The sequence below is a fragment of the Podarcis filfolensis genome (genome assembly GCF_964270895.1).
Source record: "Podarcis filfolensis genome assembly, chromosome: 6".
NCBI classification, from domain to species: Eukaryota; Metazoa; Chordata; class Lepidosauria; order Squamata; family Lacertidae; genus Podarcis; species Podarcis filfolensis.
Genome location: NC_139609.1, coordinates 47604502 through 47612912, shown reverse-complemented (window position 1 = coordinate 47612912; position 8411 = coordinate 47604502).

The following is an 8411-nucleotide window of genomic DNA, read 5'->3' as shown; positions in this document are numbered from 1 at the left end:
CTTCAGTCCAGTCTCATTAAAGAAGGCAGGTCAAATGATGATCTTGTTTGCAACAAAGACTGCTTCCAGAGACATGAAATATCAGGATGCTGTTTGTTCCAGGGATGAGCTGAGAGGAGACGTTTAAGGTCTCTCTAGTTTGGCATTGAGTGACAGCTTGGCTTCTGGTTGGAAGCAAAAGAGGTAAAGGAAGCAGTCAATCAGGCATCTTCTAATCATTCACTCGCTGTGATTCCGGCATTTTCTTTTGACATTAGTAGCAGTTGACTGTAGCCCTTCAGGTGGAGAAAACCCTGCTTGCCTAGGTTTCCTCTTTTTTTTTTTTTTTTTGGTATATGCATTTTTCATTTTCCATTGGTCCAGCTTGCTTCTCAAAAAATGGAAAGCAAAGAAAAAGCAGGGAGGGCGAGGGGAACTAGAATATTTTATAGTCCAGTGAACTTTAATTAATATCTCTTGACAGTGGTTGTGCCTGCAAATCTTCCTAGCTTTTGAGTTGTTTCAAAACATCTTTTTTTTTTTTCTACATAGAGAGAATCTTAAGTTGGGGAAAATGTAGATGCTACCATTTGTGAAGTGCTGGGCGAGACTTTCCCTATACCTACCTCTTTGAGAGAGGTGTCATTTGTGATATATGCTCTTGTGACAAAGTAAATGCTGTGTGCTTTACAGAGACAGTATCATTCCCCTCCCTCAGTGCTTTTTTTCTTAAAAAAATGTTTAGGGGTACTGTCATTTTGACTCAAGGAAATCACCATTTTATAGTTCAAATCAGGAAAAATAAATACAGTAAACAGACAAAAGTACAAAGATTCACAAAATGTTTAGGGGAATGCGTACCCCTGCATCCCCCCCCCCCAGAAAAACGCGCTGCAAAAATCATCCAGCAGCTTCTAGCAGATATGGAGGGTGGGTGGAGCTGAGAATCTCAACAGTGGAAAGGATGTAATGGTTAAAGCATGGACCACCAACCTAGTGCCCATGGGCATCCGTGTACCCACTAGTATTTCCTATTAGTAAACATCACCTCAAATTCATGACGGTTCGCTTTTCCTGATCAGTTTCTGTTTGCTCTCTTGCACTGAACACAGATCCTGAACATGCCTACATTTTGTTGGATGCCACATACCCATATATTCTGGACAGAGGAGTAAAGAGCTGTGCTCTCTGAATGAGGCCACTGGTGACTAGTGTCTGTGCCTTTTTCCACGGATGGAGGCAGGGAGCATGCCCATACCATTTTGTGTTCCCATTTCTGCTCTTTCAGATACAGCAGTTATTCTGTTTTATTTTACACTCCCAACAACCACCGTTTTGTCCCTGTTTCCCATGGCACTTTCTCAAAACCAAAATATACCTATTGGTCCAAAAAGACTGGTGACCGCTGAGTTACAGTGCCAGTCTAGGACAGGGAAGACCCGGGTTGAAATTCTCAGTCAGCCATGAAACTAACCCTTGTGACCTTGTGGCAGTCACTATCAGTCACAGCCTAGCCTACCTCATAGGGGTGTTGTGAAGATAAGAAAATGTATATAGAACTATGTATCTCACCTATAGAGCTGCTTCCAGGAAAAGTGTGAAAGAGATATAGCAAACAAAAAACCAAACATTTCATAAGTGTGAAAGAGGCCACTTCGGAATTATGCCTGCAATCTGATGCCCACTTACTTATGAGTAAATTGATTGATTTCAATAACTTCGGAGTGAACATGATTAGGATCACAGAGTCAGGCACAATTGAAAGAGGTAACCACATTATGCTCTCTAGATAGGAAGATGTGTGTGGGAGGTGTATTTTATTAAGTAATCCTAGGTTTTAGCATAGAAAATGGCTTCTTGTGGGAGCTTAAGAAATATCACCATCATGCCAGAGGGAAATAAAAGAGTAGTGTCATTTAAATATTGACTATTAAATATATTGCTGTGACCAGGAGGATCAGAAAGTTGCAGACCTCAGTTAAGATGCAAAAACATAAGACATAAGTTTGTTAAGTAAGGAGCAAGATGTGGGAATCGGATATATTTTTAGCAATAGCTAATGACTTGTCTCTGCCTGCAATTGGCTTTAAGTGGAAGGGCATTTCAGGTGTCTCTGACAGTGATGAAAGCCTATAACTGACCCTGGTGTAGTGGCAATGCACTCATATTCCCACTTGCTGCTTGCGAGGGGATTAGCTGGTAAGTATATAGAAGTAATTACTTTGGTACCTGAATAGATCCAAGTCTTATGTGCCCATGACACAGCGAGCCTTGATCTGGGAAAAGGAATCTAGGCAGAAGACTTGGATCAAATAACACTACACAAGTCCAACGAGTGCATCTTTAGTGTATGCTAAGGAAATGGGGGAGGTGGTGTCGCTTGTATGCGACTTGTATAAGAAAGAAAAATCTTCAATAAAAGCTTTCTGTTTTTTAAGGGTTTCCATAGCTTTTCTGATCAGAACCCTGGTCCATAAAAAAACCCCCAGCTGGTTGTTTCCAGTGGTGAACAGTCCTGTCTGCTACCAAGGAAGTATCAGTATTAGGACGCCAGCAGCATATTGTTGCATTCTCAGATTCTGCAGTTTAAAGCGATGCCCAGCTGTACTGAGGCAATGCTGTTTATCAGTTTGCTTCTTCTTCTTCTTCTTCTTCTTCTTCTTCTTCTTCTTCTTCTTCTTCACTGAATCTATATACCGCCCTATACCTGGGGGTCTCAGGGCAGTTCACTTAATAAAATCAAGATATAAAACCACAAAATACATAATAAAAATAAAAACAACAACCCAGTAGCGCCCCCCCAAAAAAACCCACATTTTAAAAGGGCACAGGATGCAATGCAAGGGCCATTTCCATTTCCCACAGACACTATCAGAGCAATGCTAAAGTGCTAACATGGCACATTTGTGCTATCCTGGACAGAATGGAAACCACTGGCTTTGCAGTACACAGACGACAAAGGCTGTTGTGCCACAGCTGCACTAAGTCAGCTTTCCTCTTCTGAAGGAAGGACTTGGGGGGGGGGGAATCTGACTGTTTTCGTGGGCTGTTCACTGTAGGTTTTCCTAGATTTACCTAACCTTGTTGCTTCATAGGAGAAAATTCCCTGCAAAAGAATTTAGGTGCAAATTGTTCCATCTCGTGTTGATCCCTCAGTGTAGTCCACTGCACAGCGGATGCATCTTAAGATCAGGCTCCTCATATCCATGTAATCCACATATCTTACATATCTTTTGCAGATCTTATCACACACTACAGAACTTAACTGCAAGCACAAGGTATCCCTAAGTGGACATATGGGAAGGGGGACAAGTGCCAAGTCCTGCATTTAGGAAAAAACAAAATCAAATGCACGGATAAGGGATATCCTGATCTTAAGGTAACTGATCGTAAGCTGAGCATGGCTTGGCAGTGTGCTGTGGCTACAAAAAAGGATAAGGCAATTTTCTGCAGGACTAGAACTTAATTGGCTCTTAAATTAGAGGAGGGTAGATTTGGACTGACCATTAGGAGAAATTCAATTACAGTAGAGCTGCTTGCCTAGAGCAGACATGTCCAGTGCATCGTTCGCAACCAACAGGTAGATCCTGTGATGAATTCTGGTCAATTGCCACCCGCCCTCCACTGGGAGACGTTGGGAGGGGCTGTTTTGACGCCCACCCCTGTCCTGTTGGCACCTGCCCACCCGCTCTGCACCCATCTCTGCCCCCTCGGGGGAAGCAGCCAGCACCCGCCCACCCTGCACCCATCCCTGGGTGGGAGATCACTGCCAGTTTTTATATTGGATTGTGGACCACAGTCAACTTCAAGTTGGACATGCCTGGCTTAGAGGGTTGATGAGCTGTCCCTCACTGAAGATCTTTCGTTAGAGTTTATACAGCAATGTGCTGGAGATGCTCTAGCACGGGATTTCTTGAACTGAACAGTGGACTGAACTACATGGCCTGCAGGGACCCCCTCCAACTCTATGGTTCTAGCTACATCTGAGGACTGAGCCATTCCCTGCCCCATCACTGAGCACCTATTTTTATCCTGATGATATCATGCTAGTTTGTAGCAGGGAACTAATCCAATTCCTACTCCACACATTTCGCTGACCTGTATTCAGGCTGAACAGTATCGAGAGAAATTACTTCCAGACCATGTATGGGGAGATGAACTATTCATGCAATAATTATTCACGGCATGGGGGGGGGAAATACCCAATTATCATAATAAATAACCACTTTCTGCCCACTGAGCCTGCAATAGAAATGGCTAAAAGTCATTAAATCTAAAAAGGAGTTCTAAAGTGGAGTGGTGGAAACCATAATTCAAAATTAAATAAAAGATGGAGGTCAAATCTTAGCTCCACTGAATTCTGTTATTCAGCACCCTCTGACTTCAGCGTATCCCCTTTTCAAAGGAGGGAGAGGGGGCTGCAAGAGCAGAGATATGTCAGAACTCACCCCACAACTGAAGCTGGTCATTTCACCCCTTCACTGTCCTTAGAACCGATATTAGCCAGGCACCTACACTGTATTCTTTCCAGTGCCTGCTGAAGACATTCTTAATTTGACAAGCCTACTTAGATGTTTAGAATGCTTGTATGAGTTTTAATTTTATTTAGTCTATTCTGCTGTGGTTTTAAGTTTCTGTATGTTTTAATTTATGGCTGTAAACTTTTTAGTGGTAATTTTATTTTTCTCTTTTTTTTTGTAAACCATGTTGAGTTTTTTATTCCCTACAATCAAGCAGTATATAAATTTAAATAAATAAACAAAGGAGATTTAAAAAAGGAGGCAGAAATATCTGAGAATCTGCATCTCTGCCATGGTTTTGCCACTGGAGCACTTGCAAAGATCCTAGCTGAGGACCCAACAGCTCATGGTCCTATAGCAGGGATGGAGGAAACTGTGGCCCTCCAGATATTGTTCTCCAACTCCCATGATTCCCAACCAGCATGGTCAATGGTCAAGAATCATGGGGATTGTAATTCAGAAACAACAGAAGGGCCACAGGTTCATCACCTCTGAGCATTGGCAAAGTTGGTGGGATAAACTTATGGCGATATTCCCAAGCTACACCTGCTGAAATTCCCTCTTATCCACTACCATTTAAAGTACTGATGCCATGCTATACATTATGGTACTTGAATAGCACTCATTAATGATGGAAGGGGAGAATAATTGCTTTCTTGAGCACACATATGACCTTCATTGAAAAAAAAAGTGCCACCAGAACTATTAAAAGGGGAATTTTTTATTTTTTATTTGTTAGGAAAATTGGCTCCAGTTCAGCCAATATTTTGCTGAATGGGTGAAAACGCCACTTGCTTTTCCTGGATGCTGTAGAGCACAGGTTCCCAAACTCCTTGCTACAATGGACCACTTGAAAATTGCTGATAGTCTTGGCAAACCACTGATTTTTCTGCTTGTTAAAGCAATTGTAATGCACTGTGCTAGTTGCTGTGTGGTTTTTAATTGCATTTTAATTGCTACTTTTATTTCTAAGATTGCATTTTATTGTAATACAATTTGCATTGCATAGAATTCAGATTGCAATACTATAAAAGACAATATAAGAAATAAAAGAAGCAATAAAAACAGAGTGTGAATATTTAATGCCAAAATGCCACAGATCAACATGTCTCGCCAGAGTGGTGAATGCCCTGGCTATCTCCCACTTGGACTAATGCAGTGCGCTCTATGTGGGGCTACCTTTGAAGGTGACCCAGAAACTGCAACTAATCCAGAATGCGGCAGCTAGACTGGTGACTGGGAGTAGCCGCCGAGACCATATAACACTGGTCCTGAAAGACCTACATTGGCTCCCAGTTCATTTCCGAGCACAATTCAAAGTGTTGGTGCTGACCTTTAAAGCCCTAAACGGCCTCTTCTCAGTATACCTGAAGCAGTGTCTCCACCCCCATCGCTCAGCCTGGACACCGAGGTCCTCCTCCAAGGGTCTTCTGTTGCTTCCCACAATGCGAGAAGCGAAGTTACAGGGAACCAGGCAGACAGCCTTCTCGGTAGTGGTACCCTCCCTGTGGAACACCGTCCTTTCAGATGTCAAGGAGATAAAGAGTTACACAACTTTGGGGGGAAAAATCTGAAGGCAGCCCTGTATTGGCAGATTTTTAAGGCTTGATGTTTTTATTCTGTTTTTAATTACCGTATTTTTCGCTCTATAACACGCACCTGACCATAACACGCACGTAGTTTTTAGAGGAGGAAAACAAGAAAAAAATATTCTAAACGAAACAGTGGATGTATGATTTTTGTGGTTCATGCTGTGGCCACAGACATGTGATCTGACGGTGAGTTTGGGGTAGCCCAATGCAAAAATCCTGAGGATCCATGTGGATCCATGCTTTGTAACCACGTTTTTGCGCCATTGCGGCCCCATGAAACAGTGGGTGCGTGTGTTTTTTGGTGCAGGCTGTAGCCATGGATATGCTATGTGATCTGATGGTGAATTTGGGGTGACCTAGTGCAAAAATCCTGAGGATCCATGTGGATCCGTGCTTTGTAACCATGTTTTAAGTGGGGAGGGAAGGAAAAGAACTCAAGGGACAAGGAGCACGCGTGGGGTGTGTGGAGAAGGATGCTGCTAATAATGCAGGAGAGGCTCCTCTCTGGCTTTGCTCCTTTAGAACAAGCAGGCTCTGCGTCTCTCCCTCCTCCCCGGCAAGGAAACCATGATAGTAACCACTCTGAGACAAATCAAGAAAAATTGCGACCAACACTCTCCCCCAACAAGCGCAGTGAGGTCAAAGCACACACACACACGCAGAGAGAGAACTGGCCCTAAAGTCACAGGGGTGCTGGGGGAGTGAACGGGAAGCAAGAAAAGGAGAAGGAGCCCTCACACACAGAGAGACACACAGAGTGTCATTCTAAAGTCGCAGGGGCGCAGGGAGAGTGAACGGAAGCAAGAGAAGGAGAAGGAGCCCTCACACAGACACAGACACACAGAGTGTCAATTCTAAAGTCGCAGGGGCGCAGGGAGAGCGCAGGGGCGCAGGGAGAGTGAACGGGAAGCAAGAGAAGGAGAAGGAGCCCTCACACAGACACAGACACACAGAGTGTCAATTCTAAAGTCGCAGGGGCGCAGGGAGAGTGAACGGGAAGCAAGAGAAGGAGAAGGAGCCCTCTCTCACACACAGACACACAGAGTGTCAATTCTAAAGTCGCAGGGGCGCAGGGAGAGTGAACGGGAAGCAAGAGAAGGAGAAGGAGCCCTCACACACACACAGACACACAGAGTGTCAATTCTAAAGTCGCAGGGGCGCAGGGAGAGTGAACAGAAGCAAGAGAAGGAGCCCTCTCACACACACACAGACACACAGAGTGTCAATCCTAAAGTCGGAGGGAGAGCGCAGGGGCGCAGGGAGAGTGAACGGGAAGCAGCAGGAGGAGAACGATAGCTCAAGCACACACACACACACAGCCCCTACAGTGGCTAATCCAAAATCGGACAGCAAAAAACTGCAGGCAGGGACAGAGAGCATGGGGTTGTTTTAAAGCAGCCAACCCCGCTCTGCTTCTCTCCCTCCTCCCGGCTAGGCTGGCTGAAAAGCTTTGCTGCTACTTAGCAGCTCAGTGGGGAGGAGAGAGGAACATAGAGGACGGGGTTGTTTTAAAGCAGCCAACCCCGCTCTGCTTCTCTCCCTCCTCCCGGCTAGGCTGGCTGAAAAGCTTTGCTGCTACTTAGCAGCTCAGTGGGGAGGAGAGAGGAACATAGAGGACGGGGTTGTTTTAAAGCAGCCAACCCCGCTCTGCTTCTCTCCCTCCTCCCCAGCTCCGCTAGCTGACAGGAGCCGCTTACTGTTTCAAAGCGAGCCACGGACTACTCACAACTGCAGCAGATTCCCCCGCCATCTGTAGGCATTCGCTCCATAACACGCACAGACATTTTCCCCTACTTTCTAGGAGGAAAAATCTGCGTGTTATGGAGAGAAAAATACGGTATGCTGTAAGCCGTTCAGAGTGGCAGGGGAAATCTAGCAAGATGGACAGGGTATAAATATTATTATTATTATTATTATTATTATTATTATTATTATTATTACTACTACTACTACTACTACTACTACTACTACCACCACCACCTGAATGAAGCTCATGGGACCCCTGCTCTAGAGAGCTGATCAGACACACAAGAGCAACAGCCAAAACAAAAGCATACGTCCTCAGAAATGACACCTGTGAGTTCTTGACTGTCTAAACAGGGGCTCCAGCAGACATTGTCAGCTATAATTACATAGAATTAATGAGGCATCAATGAGCTGCTGTCAATATTAGGAATCAGGTGTGTGCTACAGCCAAAGCTCAGGCAAACTCCTTAAAACTCCTTTGGTCTGGATGCCAGAAAATTTAATTGGTTACACTTTCCTTGCACTGTAACTAGCAACCAGGTATTTTGAAAGTATAGTAAAATGTCCTTTTGAC